The 14,503-nt window shown below is 42.7% G+C and overlaps 1 long non-coding RNA gene across 1 annotated transcript; it reads left to right on the top strand.

Moving 5' to 3' along the window:
- Nucleotides 1-810: 810 nt before the first annotated feature.
- LOC118653068 lies at nucleotides 811-13,528 on the top strand. Its single transcript, XR_004966770.1, has 3 exons — nucleotides 811-863; nucleotides 9,377-9,434; nucleotides 13,295-13,528. It is a non-coding gene; the product is annotated as an uncharacterized LOC118653068 (long non-coding RNA).
- Nucleotides 13,529-14,503: the final 975 nt, after the last annotated feature.

Here is a 14,503-nt window from a genome sequence, read left to right on the forward strand (position 1 = left end):
CTCTTACAGCTTCTCTGTAATGGTTTTTGTCACCTGGACCAAGCTGCCGCCACCATGACTGTGCACATGGGGTGCTGCCTCAGGGCAAGTGGAAGAATGCAAATATCTGTGGCCCTCACACTGCAATTTAAGGAGAGCTGTTAGCTTATACTCTTCCCATTTATTTCTCTTCCTAACCACCGAGTTTGAGGATAAGGTGCTATTTTTACTTATTTCCAGTGGAAAGAACATGAAACCTTAGGGTGATAGTGGCATACTGCTGAATTATGTGTTTTAGTCTGACTAGAATAAATTAGACTTTTGGTGGAGAGAGGGGAGAAAGGAGAGCAAGGAATCCAAAGAAAATCAGGTGAAAAAGCTAGATTTTCCTAGTTCCTGGGTTCTAGGTATGTAGGAAAAATAGCCACAATTAATAATATAGTAATCACACGGAAGGAAGTATAGTCATTGATAAGGTATTTCTTCCCAGACATTCAAAATCTGGGTACTCGGATTTTAATTACATTTCTCTCTATTGAGTTAAAATATGCTGTCTGCAATTAGAATGTAAGTACAAGATTTAAAGGAAGAAGAACACGTTTAAAAGGCTTTTAAAAAGCAATCAAGGCTTCTTGGACAGAGATCCTTTCATTCAAGGATGCTATGTAGCATCGCGGAAATGAATCCTCGACTTGGGCCCTCCACTTTCTTAGAAACAGAAACTTGCTTAAACTGTTAGGGTGAATGAGTTGGGCAAAGTACACTCTGCATTTTGCTTTAAATTTTAACTAGACACAAACCAAACAAAACCTTTCACTTTGAACTTGGCTGGAGAAATATCCCGAGCCTGTCCATCTTCCATCCTCTGCCGGAGTCAACTTCAGGTATGATTGACTGAATTTTCGATTTCTTTATTTTCAGATCTGACTCCCTTGCTGGTTGTGTAGTGGTCATGGGGTTTGTCATCCTAAGAGTTACCATTTGAAACACCAAAATCTCTCTCTCTCTTTTTTTTTTTTTTTACATTAAACATTCCCTCTGTCTGTTTCTCAAACGAAGTCCTTGAGGGAATGTGTTATGTGAATGTCTGGAAGCAGTCTACAAGAGTGAGGGCAGGAGGAGCATGTCCTGGTTCTTCCAGAGACCATTCCTCTGCATCCTACAGGAAGCCTGTGTTCTCCTCATCAGGCGTATCTTCTCCAGCTTGGAAGGACAGATGAAAAGAATCCTATTTTTCCACTCTCATGAGGGGAAGAGATGAGGTGCTCATGTTCTTTGGCTTTTGCTTGACCAAGTGGGGGAGAAAGGTAGAAAGAGAAGGGAAGACTAAACCTTGAGAAAGGAGAAGAAGAGAAAGTAGCTGCCCACCCCCAAATCACCTAGCAATCTGTACTTTTGAGTAAACTGACGCACAGTTGTTAGTGGTATTTCAACGGGCTAACAAGTAACCAATTGTCCCTACCATCAAGTAGAGCGCAGTCTAAGATTGCTGAAGGAAAGGAATGCCTACCATTGGTGCTTTTTTATTATTGTAGCCATTTGTAGGGGAGAAAAATATTTTTCCTCTACTCATCTTAGGTTCTTTCAGTGCTGGGGTCCTTCAAATTAGACTGACACAAGACAGATGCACAGGGAAAAAACAACCAGTTTCTTAACTCATGAAGCATACAATACATGGAATACTCAGTGATGAGTAACTCAAGGGAATGGTCAGGATTTGGGCTTCTATAGCATCTTAGCAAAGAACAACAAATTTGTAGAGAAGGGACTTGTTCCAGGCTCCCAAGGGCAACAAATGTGGGAAGGTAAATATATGGGGGAAAATAATGGAAGATAAGGATTGTTTTAGCAAGATTTGTTGCATAGATTCCTCCGGTTCAGTTTCTGGGCTGATAAGAGTCTAGAGTTGTCTCTGGTGGTTAAGAATTATCTTGCCCATCCTGGAGGAATCTATGTTGGTTGTCCTGTGTCTGCTATCTCTCAATTGCATTCACCTCAAAATAAGCCTTATATCAAAGTGGTGTATTTGTGGGTGGCATACTCTGAACTGCTTTAATGATCAACTTTTCTTTCATTTCAAAAGGTTCTAAAAATAATACATTTACATGGTAGAATATTTGAAATTTAGAAAGAAGTTAAAAGAAGGATACAACAAGCCCTGGATGAGTAGCTCAGTTGGTTAGAGTGTCCTCCCGATACCCCAAGGTTTGGGTTCATCCCTAGTCAGGGGATATACAAGAAACAACCAATGAGTACATCAGTAAGTGGAACAACAATTCGATCTCACTCTCTCAAATCAATCAATAAAATATTTTGAAGAAATAAACAAAACAGTAAACAAACCATTACCAAATCTTATTAGTCATATGCAACCTCCATTAACATCTAGAAGTGGTTCCAGTATATTTTCCTATGCTTTTTAAAAATCTTCACATAACTGGGGTCATTCTGTACAAAGAATTTCACAAACTATGTTTTGGTTCACTCAATCAAACATATTTTCTCATGCCATTATTAATTCTTTAAATATTATTTTAATAGCACTATAATTTTCCATTTTATACCTATACTATAATTTATTATAATTTTCCTATTATTGGATATTTAGGGACTACTTAAGTAAATGTTTTTTTTTGTGTGTGTGTTCATAAATCTTAGCATTTCAAATTATTTCCTTAGTATAATCTTCTGAAAGTAGAATTACTGGATCAAAGAGCATCATATTTCAGGATTTTAATACATATTACTGGGAAGGGTGTAACACAGAATATGATTGTCTTTCTGAAGCTCTGGCTGCATTGATTAATGTCATTTAAAAGTCTTTGCTATTTTGTTAGGTCCCTGTTAACTTTGTATTCATTGGTGAGGCTGAAAAGTATTTACTGTATAATTAGCTATTTGTATTTTCTCTTACATAAACTGTCAGTTCATGACCTTCATCTATTTTGTCATTGATTTATAATAACACTTTATAAATTAAGGCCATTAACTTTTAGTGCCTAAATTTTGAAAAAATACATCTACTTACCAGTTTGCGTTTTGTCCTCTGATTTTGTTTGATTATTTTTGACATATATAGAAATTTTGTATTTCTCTATATTTTAATTTATTGACCTTTTACTGTGATTTCTTTTGTTGCTTTAAAGCATAGAAGATCTTTACCCATCTAGATTAGATAAATATGTGGAAATATATACTCTTTAGTTTAAAAAATAATATTTCTGCTCAGAGAGTGTGGCTCAGTGGTTGAGCATCAATCTATGAACCAGGAGGTCACGGTTTGATTCCCAATCAGGGCACATGCCCAGGTTATGGGCTCGCTACCCAGTATAGGGCATGCAGGAGGCAGCCAATCAATGATTCTTTCTCATCTTTGATGTTTCTATCTCTCTCTTCCTCTCCTCTGAAATCAATAAAAATATATTTCCTTTATCTAGCACTTGATTTCTTATGTGGTATGAGAAAAAATTTACCCTTTTTCCTGATAAGCTAACAATATCACAGTCCCACTTGTTGACTGCTGTTTACTACAGCTTTTACATATATTCTGTATATAGATATTCAAGACTATTCTCACATATGCGAGATTACATTTCTGGGTTTTCTCGCTGTTTCACTGATCTCTTTTACCAGCAGTTTTTCCACCTTTAATCCTTTTTGTTAAAAAAGAAGTTCTTTTAGCAATTATACTGATTCTTTCAACTTAACAGGTGGTCCACATGATGTACAAGAAGGCTGCCTAAAATTACTGGAGGAAGAGAATGTCAGCTTTGAAAGGTTTAGGTCTTAGGTGAGAGCAATACCATGTTAGCTTTTCTTGTGTCTCTGACAGGTGGGGTTCATGTTATGACACAGAAAACCAGAAAGGCCTTCCGGGTTTCTCGATAGTGGTAGGACTAGTAATATAAAGAAGAATTAGGCATCTCTTTGTTCATCTCAAGAAAAGAGTATTTCCTGTGAGGGGATTAGATATTTAATGTTGAAAGATCACCTCTGCTTGGGCTTCTAGGGTGTCAGTAAAGATATCAACTCATGGATCTACAGAAACTTGCTGGAAACTCACAAAATGAAAAATGAGAGAAACCCTGAGTTAAAATGTTCCTGTTGGGGTTATACAAGGGATGGGCCAAATAATGTTGTTTTGTTTTTAAACCTTATTCACAGTGACTATCTTAGGATGATAGGGTTATGGGTGACTTTTAAACATTTTAATTGTATTTTCATTTTCCCCACAAATTGCATAAAAGCTTTTTTTTTCTTCGTAATAATAGTCTGCTAATTGACTTCTGGAATACAGTATTGGAAGGTTTGGTCCCAAGAAGTGAAATGGTACAAAAAGTGGATTTTCTTTTTTCTTTTTTTTTAAATTAAATCTTTATTGTTCAGATTATTACATTTGTTCCTCTTTTTTCCCCCCATAACTCCCCTCCTCCCAGTTCCCGCCCCATCCTCCGCCCTCACTCCCCACCCACTGTCCTCATCCATAGGTGCATGATTTTTGTCCAGTCTCTTTCCGCATCTCCCACACCCCTTTCCCCCCCAAGAATAGTCAGTCCATTCCCTTTCTATGTCCCTGATTCTATTATGATCACCAGATTACTTATTCACTTGATTCTTAGATTCACTTGTTGATAGATGCATATTTGTTGTTCATAATTTGTATCTTTACCTTTTTCTTCTTCTTCCTCTTCTTAAAGGATACCTTTCAGCATTTCATATAATACTGGTTTGGTGGTGATGAACTCCTTTAGCTTTTCCTTATCTGTGAAGCTCTTTATCTGACCTTCCGTTCTGAATGATAGCTTTGCTGGATAAAGTAATCTTGGTTGTAGGTTCTTGGTATTCATCACTTTGAATATTTCTTGCCATTCCCTTCTGGCCTGCAAAGTTTCTGTTGAGAAATCAGCTGACAGTCGTATGGGTATTCCCTTGTAGGTAACTGGGTTTCTTTCTCTTGCTGCTTTTAGGATTTTCTCTTTGTCTTTTGCTCTTGGCATTTTAATTATGATGTGTCTTGGTGTGGTCCTCTTTGGATTCCTTTTGTTTGGGGCTCTCTGCGCTTCCTGGACCTGTAAGTCTATTTCTTTCACCAGGTGGGGGAAGTTTTCTGTCATTATTTCTTCAAATAGGTTTTCAATATCTTGCTCTCTCTCATCTTCTGGCACCCCTATAATTCTGATGTTGGTACGCTTGAAGCTGTCCCAGAGGCTCCTTACACTATCTTCGTATTTTTGGATTCTTTTTTCATTTTGCTTTTCCAGTTGGGTGTTTTTTGCTTCTTTGCGTTTTGAATCTTTGACTTGATTCTTGTGCTCCTCTGGTCTGCTGTTGGGTGTCTGTATAGTATTCTTTATTTCAGTCAGTGTATGCTTAATTTATAGTTGGTTCTTTATCATAACATCGAGGGTCTCATTAGATTTCTTGAGGATCTCACTACATTTATCGGTGGTCTCATCAGTCTTTTCGAGGGCCTTACTAAGTTTATCGGCAGCTTCTAGACAGTTCTTGAGAGACCTTAAAAGTGTGGTTTTGAGTTCTATATCTTCCATTTCTGACATTTGCGTCCTGTTTCTTTGTCTCCGCATTTTTTTATCTTTTCTTGGTGCACCCCCTAGTGGTCTTTGTGCGCAGTCTTGTAGTTAAGCCTTGATTGTTGTCGGTAATACCAGGGGTGATTTGACCTCCAGGCTAACTGGCTATGAGAGTCAGCTGTGTCTGCAGTGGGGGAGCTTCTGTGCTGGATATCTAGGGCGGTGCTAATCTAGCCTTTGCCTGAGGCTATCTGGCAAATGGCTCTGCGCAGGGCTTGGGCAGGGCGGGTCCCCGGGGATCTACAGGGTGGGCAGAGCAAGCAGTTATGGCTGCTCTCAGTTCCGTCCCTAGGGGCTCTGCCTCTCAGAGTCCCAGCAACTGCTGCAAACCTCAGAGAGAAAGCTGCCTTCGAGTTCTGACCGAAGCCAGACAGTCCCGCTTCTCCCGTTTGAGTCGGGGTCCCCAGAGACTCGCCTGGATCTGGAGCTCAGAGTCTGAAACTCCCTCCCGATTGAAAACAACAACCACACCCTCCACCGCCAGCCTGCTCCGCATGCACTCCGCACCTTAGTATTTCACTTAAGCACTGCGCCTCCTCTGAGTCTGGGGATGATATTCTCTTTCCTCCTAGTTGTAGAATTTCCACTCAGCCAGCCTTCCTGTGGTTCTGGATGATGTCTGTTCTGTCCTTTAGTTATATCTCTGAAGTGGTTGTTCGAGGCAGCAATCTCCGTCGTTAACCTATGCCGCCATCTTGGTTTCTCCCAAAAAGTGGATTTTCTATTTCTTCCTCCTTTCCTGCATAGACATGGCGACACTAAAACTCGTCTCATTGGAAGAGATTTTGTGAAAAGGAGACAGGCCATTTCTAAACCAAGTGTTTTTTCCTCTGAATAATATTTAACCACAAATTAGTTTAGGGATTAGAAGAAGGTATGAAAAAACTACCTTTTGAAATTGCTATTTCTAAAGTGAATAGGAATGTTTTCCAATAGCTTTTTCCCCCTTGCTGACTAAGGATGGATACATCTTGCATGTTAAAAAGTAGAGTAGTCTAAATAAGTGCTCACAGGCTATAATCCCTCTCGTGTGCTCCCTCCACCGCCCCCCACCACACACACACTGCCCCAGAAATTCCCTTTTTTGTGTGATACAGTTGGCATTATGTTACTGTCTTAAAGATTCCCATTTTTTCTTGAATGGTCTTTACTTTCCTCTTTTCTGAGCTCTTCTTAATTTTTCTGCTTTTCATTAGTAGATAATTCTGTCTGGTTGACCAGCAGTGATGAGGGTCAGAGTCATGGGCAATATACTATATCTGGTTTGGTCTGGCTCCAGAAAAGCTAAACTATGCCCCAGCCTCGAATTAGTCACTTAAGTAGAAGGGATAGTCCGCCTCCATGGCAAGGATTTTGTCAGAGTAAGCACTTGAGAGTACCTGCTGCAATTTGTCACTCCCCACCCCCCAAGCAAGTTTATCTTTGTTCTTACACCATAAGCAGCACTTTGTATTTCTTTTCCATGCCACATTGAAAAGATATAAAAACCAAGCGCCATACACATCACTTAAACACATAAACAATTGGGTAATAGTCCATTTCCCCCTTAAACCTTTCATGCTTGTTTTCCTGTCTTAGAATAACACTTAAAAGCCATCAAAGCGCCCACAGTGCCAGCAGCTCTCACGTTGGGGCGGGGAGTGGGGGCGGGGGGGAGTGTTGAGCATGCGAAGCCTCTGCTCCCCAAGGGGCGGCCATGGGATTCTTGGACGGAGGCTTCAGTGGGTGGAGAGCCCTGTGAGAGGCAGGAAGCCTCCTGCGCTCAGACACTGTCAGGGCCGATGTGCCTGTCAGGAGACTGCCTGTGAGATTCCGAACATTGCAGCCGTAACAAACATTGAGTTGGACAGATCCTCGCCACCACTTTTTCCTGCTAAATATAGGTAAGTTGTCATCGGGTTGCACACGCAATTTCCAGCTACAGCTCCTCAGCAAGGGAGGCGGGCACAGGGGCCCATGGCTCTGGTGGTTACACTGCACAGAAGGGAGTGGACCCTGGCTCGGGTTGTGAGGGGCAAGGGAAGTGGGCAGAATGGAACTGGGGCTGGGAGGGGGGTCATCTTAGTTGTGGTTAAATGTAATGACACATGGGGGAATCTGTAATAAATAATGGTATCGGCTTAACAACGCATTAAGCAGCAATAACTTGGAAGAAAGGATACCTAGAAGGAGCCCTATCGCAGGAGACCCTGCCCAGGGTTCCTTCTCCATCACACTTTGGAAAACAATGTAGTATAGTGGGAAGAGGCTATGAGATATGGCATCAAGTCCCGAGTTTGAATCCCAGCTTAATCTGACCAAATGTTTGATTTGGAGTAAATTACTTAACTTCTCTGAGGCCGCCTTTCCCCCACACCCCCATCCCTGCTAAAAAATGACTTTATTTTTTAGAAAATGAATTCCAGGAAGGTTAACAAGCAATACCAAGGGTATAGGTGTGCAATTGGATGTAGTCATTTCAAGCATTCAAATAAGAATATGGCAATATAAACATCTGGAAAGCATCTCTTAGGAGTTCAAAATAAAATGTATAAGTCGGGGTCCTTATATATAAAATGTCAGTAAATTACTATATCCCTCACAGTGCTATTAGGATTAAAGTACATGGCGCTACTAAGAACCCAACTTTTCTTGGTCTCCATCTTCCCTTTTAGGCAAATCATTCGAGTTTCCTCGGACTCTAGTTGTCTCTCTCCTAGCAAGTCCCATTGGTTCTACTTTCAAACGACATCCAGAACTTGGGCACTTCCCTCCGTCCCCATTGCCACCACGCCAGCACAAGCCACTGCCATCTCTTGTCTAGGCCATTACAAAGGCTTCCTAACTCCTTCCTCTCCTTCTGTTTATAAAGCCTGTACAACCCACCTCTGCACACAGCAGACAGATGGTTTAAATGTAAGTTAAATCATGTCATTCCTCCACCTAAAACCCTCCAGTGACTTCTGACTGCACTTAGAACCAAACCCACACTCCTCACCACAGTCTTTGAGGATCCAGGCGATCCCTCCCCTGCCTACCCCTTTCCTCCTTGACTTCATCTGCTATCACTTTCTCCTACTAATTTTTCAGCTGTACTGGCCTAATTTTACCTTCCAGAACACAACAAGTCGATTTCTACCTCAGGGCCTTTGCATTTGCTGTTCCCATAGTTTGGAAGAAGTTTCTTCGATATTTTGCTGTGATGAAACTTTCTTAACAGTCAGATCAAATGTTCCCTCATAAAACTGGTCTTTCCTGACCTCGCCTCTATCACAGGCCTGCGTTATTTTCTTCACAGCACTTATCCCTCCATGAAATTATTTCACATTTTGCTTCTCTGTTCCCCCTTGGGCATGTAAACTCCATGAAAGAAGGGGACTATCCTTCTCACCCCTGCGTAAGCCTAGAATAACGTAGAGGAGGCACGTGGACAGCATCCTGTGAATGAACGCTCAACACACATGTAAAAGGGGTAATGCTATCTTCCCGAACGTCTGTGGCTGGATTTGAAAATCTTTCTCTGTCCTTTCCATTTCTAAAGATTCTCTGATTCCTTGAACCGAGAGTCCGAATCCCAGAATAATGTTAAAGAAAGACAGTTAGAAGATGTTCAAACACTCAAAGAGTAATTTGTCCAAGGTTTGCCAAATGGAGGCACTTTGGGTATCTGCTTTAAGGAAAAAAAACTGGGACTGAAAATTTGCACATCCAGTATTTGTATGTAAAGGAATTGTTTTAAACTAATTAAAAATTGTGTTCCCTTAAGTAAATTGAGATTTTCTGAGCAACCCTATTTACCGTTGGCTTAGCACATCCTTTCTTCACAGGTCTTGGGAAGGAATATGACTCTGCAGCATAACACATGTGCGAAAAGAGACGGCTCGGGTGAGCGCAGGCCGCGGGAATGGCGTGTTCTGTCCGCTGTGTTCTGTGCGGGTCAGACCACTGCTGGGCTGGACTGTAAGAGGAACACGCTGGAAACTGGATCACATCCCGGGGAAGGAATTGGAAACGACCGTGTTAGGAGAAGAAAATGGGAAGCCTCACTGACAGGGGAGGGGACGGTGAGGCTCGGAGTTATTGTCAAATAGTTAAAAAAATTTTCATGAAAAGACAGGCTCTGCTGCACGTGCCATGAACAAATCTAGAACCGAGGAGGAGAAGCTAAGGGGAGGCAGGTTTTGGCTCATCAATGGAAGGAGTCTCCAACAGTCTGGCCTCCTGCGTAAGCAAAGTCCTGGTGGGAAATGTAAGGAACAGGCGGCATCACCACATTGCGGCAGGCACACCTGGGGGGGCTGCAGGTCGTGCGTGGATTCCCCCTATTGCAGGTGAGCAGCACGCACGCTCCTGGCAAGCCCGCATGGAAATCGCTTCCTGAATTCTAGACGGGCCAGCGGGGCCAGTATTGTGTGACTTGACGCTGCTATTGCTCACGACTTAGACTCAGAAAACTGAATTTCCAAAGCTAGCCTGGAAGCTCATGGACCCATGGTTTTACGTTCCGACCTGGAAGCACGTGACTGCCTATTTCCTACCAAGAGACGTCTTATCTAGGAGGCTGAGCGGGCGACTGCGCTTCTTGGTGGACGCTAGTCTGTGTTCCAAGATGGCCCTGGGTTTAGGATAGAAGATAAGCTGGAGAGTTTAAGCTTTGGATTAATTTGTAACCTAAGAGCTATCTGGTTTTGGTTTTGTTTTTAATATCTTCCCTCTAGTGGGGGTAGGAGGGGGTACTGGTAACTCTCCACAGAAGCTGACCCCACTCAGCGACAGCCCCAGCCTGACCCCTCTTTTCTCCCTTCCTTTGCTTTTCATTAGAATCCCCATGAGCCCTTACATGCTTAGCATGAAAATGAGTCCATTTTATTTTTGGAACCCACAGAGGCAGCCCTGAGGGGAGTTATTGTGTTGCTTTTAGCAGCTAAACAAAAAGGTGTGAAATCAGTTGCTGGCTGTTCTAGAATGGGAGAAAATAAATAAATAAGCTGGACAGGGAGGTTCAGGACAGTGTGTGGCAGCTTGGACAGAACCTTGTGTCCGGGCTTCTCTGAGCCTTATTAGTAACCAGAGTGGCTGTGGGAATGTCTGTGTATCTCTCTCACCTTCCCAGGAAGTTACTAGCATAGCCCTGGGATTGTTTTTTAATGATTCATTTTGAAATACTATCTCCATGTTGTGTTGGAAAAGGACTTGGGGAGGGGACTAGTTTGAGAGAATTCTTTACAGCCCTCCGTAACATCCCTTGTACAGGGAGGTGCGGGAGAGAAGACAACTTTACCACCGGGCTTTAACAAGTTAATGCCATAACGGTGGTAAGAGACAAAGATCTGAAATGACAAAGATTTCTCAGAAGTCTGAGGGTTTTTGTTTTTGTTGTTGTTTGTTAATCCTCACTTGAGGGTATTTTTTTCCATTGATTTTTCTTTTTGGAGGGAGTGGAAGGGAGGAAGGGATAGGTGGGTGGGAGAGAGAGAAACATTCATGTGAGAGAGACACATCGATTGGTTGCCTCTCGCATGTGCCCTGACCAACTGGGGATCGAACCTGCAACCCAGGTCCACGGCCTTGACTGAAAATTGAACCTGTGACCCTTTGGTGCATGGGCCAACACTCTAACCTCTGAGCAACATCAGCCAGAGCAAGCTTGGGGTTTTTGCCGCCTGCTGATCAGGTTCACTGGGAGCCATCTCCTGTTTTGGGGTGCTGAGGGCCCTAGATAAATCTTTTCTTGGAAGAGCTCCATACTTTGAAATGTCTCTTTATTAGCAGGAGCAATTTCATTTTCAGTTGACATCTTTGTATGGGATTTTCTTTCTTTTTAAAATTATGGGAACTTTTTCCAACTACAAAATATTTAACATGTGTAATAATGCAGAGACTTGGGAAATGCACATCCTATGCCCACAATTGCTACTTGAATTCTTTCTGAAAGAGAGATGTGATGTTTGTCCTTCCCCCTCTCGTGCTCCTTTCCTCCTCTTTCCCTGTTCCACAGCAGGTGTGTGTCCTCCATCCTTGCCCAGTAGGCAGGCCTGACCAACGCCGCTTGGTTTAATGAATGTGGCCTTTGCAGTGTTTAGGCAGCCTGGCTTCAGTGGCTGGGGGCATCACAGTCAGTGGGCAGCAGCCTCGAGGGCTCTGTGATTAAAATGTCTTATAAGCCTTGAGTTATTTAGCATTCAGGGCAGAAGTCTAGTAAAGTCAGACACCAGGTTAAGACAGACCTTTTAAAAGTACTATGTAATCGATGAATTAATTCATATAACAGATAATACTGATTGCTCACTTATGGCCAGGGACTGTCCTATATGCAGAGATATGGTGAGTCCCAGACAGACAAATGGAAATTGAAACCACCATAATACCAGAATTTCTCTTAGCAAAGACACTGTCTTGGCTTAGGAAAATTCCCTGATAACCTATGACCTTGAAGGGATGGGTGATAAGGACCTACAGGCACCATAACAGAGCTGAGCAGGATTGTAGGGAGAAGGAGGAGAGGAGAGAGGGAGGGGGAGGAGAGAGATAACTAGGAATCTCAGAGGGAGAGGGGGAGGGGGAGAAAGAAGAAGGTCGGGAGAGAGGAAAAGGACAAAGGAGGAAGACACATGGTGGCTCAGCTGCTGAAGGATCCAAAACAAGGTCGCTAAGGGTCCACAGGAAGTTTGTTTTTGTTGAAGAAGTCCATTGTTCGCTACCCTTCCTCTTCCCCCATCCTGGTAAAATCTTCAGTGAAATACAGTAGGTCCTTGGGTTACATCTGCAATCCATTCGCAAGGTGCAATGTAACTCGATTTTCGCCATAAGTCGGAACCCACCTACGTAAGCACCTACGTCACTCACATGGAGCACATACACAGCAGTAATGAAGTGAAACAGTAAAAAAAAAAATTAAAAGAAAGATAACAATTACTGACCTTTACTTGTGGTAAATAAAAAATAAAAAAAACATAAAGCACATATGTACATATGTCGAAATATGTACATATGATGGAATTTTTTTTTAATAAGTAAATGGGAGGTGGCAGCATAATCACAAAACAATGTACATTGAGTCTGACGTAGCCCGAGGACTGTCTGTAGGTTAAAAAAAAATATCAATTAAAGGGTGGGTATCATATACAAAATTAGATATATGTATTTATGTATGCACATACACGTATATGTACACATGACACATTCCTGTGTTTCACATATACATATAGGTGTATATATGATATGTATATATACATGTATGAATAACATGTATACACACATATGGACACATAACTACTATGTAAAGGACATCAGACACACTGAAATGAATCAGTAAAAAGCAGAAATTCACTGCCAGGAGTGGCGTCAAACACAGCCCCGGTGCCTTCCCCTTATGCTCTCAAACCTTGGAGCTCTGAGAAATCCTGCCAAGGCTGTGGCCTTCCGTATGGTGGGGAAAAAGTTCATCCAGAGACATCTCAAAGGGCAGAGAGAAATAGTTTGTCATCAGAGTTGAGAGCTGAGCGTATTGTCTCAGTCACACTGTAGGTTACAGGGAACACAATTTGAATATGAGGGTGGATTCTGAAGTCATAATTTATCAATCCTCTACCCATAGTTTTCCTCTTTTCCCTAGTTTCCAACTAGCGAGCTCCTACTCATCATTTTCGATTCTATTTAAATGTCACTTTATCCGTGGGGCCTTCCCTGACCCCAGGGAGGATAAATTTCCTCTTCTCAGCTTCCAATCTCTCCATATATTCCAGCACATGGCATTGAACCTGAATACAACAAAGCAGACCTCATGGTACCACTTCTGAATGCCCGCTGCCCAGCAGGACAGACGGCACCTTTGCTGAATAAAATCTGGGTAACGAGAAACTTCGATGTGGACACAGAGCTCCAGAAAGGGCAGAACTCCAAGGCCCTGAATGGTGGCACTACTGTCCCCCAATAGCTTTGCTATTAGATGCTATTTGTCTTGCCCCTTGTTCCGTGTTAAGTAAGAACCCATTGCTCCCCAAAAGTAAAAGCAATGCAATCATCATTTGTTTGTTTATTTATTCCCTGTGCCAAGACCCAGGGTGATGAGGCTGGATTGCACCCGGGGCGTGGGCCTCAGTAACTGGGAAGTCTCACCCTGCCCAGCCTGTCTGGCCCGTATGTTTGGGCAAGTTGCATAGTCCCGGGGACTCCATCTCCTCACACAGTGGTAATGACCGGCTTTATGGGGTGGCTGCCGGGCTTAATTAAGGATTGAGAAGGAGGCAGAGAATATAAAGTGCTTCATGCACGCAAAGGATTTTCTCCCCATATTTATTTTTGGACTCAGTCACCCATAGTAGTAAGTGTTTATGACCTGAAAGATGAGTCTAGCAAAAAAAAAAAAAAAATCTAACTACTATTTTCATTTTCAAGTGGCTCATGGATTGGGAAATGGACCACTTACTTGTTTCTTCTATTCCAGGATGCTCCATAGCCCTTGCTGCTAACTTCTGGCCTCAGTTTCCTTGACTACGAGGACTTTCTCTAGGATTCCTTTATGCTCAGATGTGTTGTGAGACCTGGCACTTTGATCTCAGGGCCTGTACCCTCAAACCACACTCAGAAACAAGGTTCACGGATGGTACAAAAACATCTGTGGGCAAAGCCCCAGGGGCTGGTTCCTGGAGCCGGAACACACAGGCACCCGTGAAGCCTTCACAGATAACACCGCCGCTCTGCCTGGCTCCGCAGGTGCCCACTGTCTCCTGAGCACCGGGCGTCCTAGGCAGACCCTGTGCTCCCGTCGCTGCCAGGCCTGCGGCTGCGGTGCTATTGTTTGCTGAACGACGGAGCAAAAGGACAACTGATCCTGAGGCAAGAGTGAGAAGGTAAGAGAGACAGCAAAACAAACCAGGACAGTGGCTTGATTTACTGCCTTAAAAAGCCTTATTATCACTACCACCGTTTGTGTCTGTGTGTGTGTGTGTGTG

This window comes from Myotis myotis, unplaced genomic scaffold (genome assembly GCF_014108235.1).
Source record: "Myotis myotis isolate mMyoMyo1 unplaced genomic scaffold, mMyoMyo1.p scaffold_m19_p_1, whole genome shotgun sequence".
Taxonomy (NCBI): Eukaryota; Metazoa; Chordata; class Mammalia; order Chiroptera; family Vespertilionidae; genus Myotis; species Myotis myotis.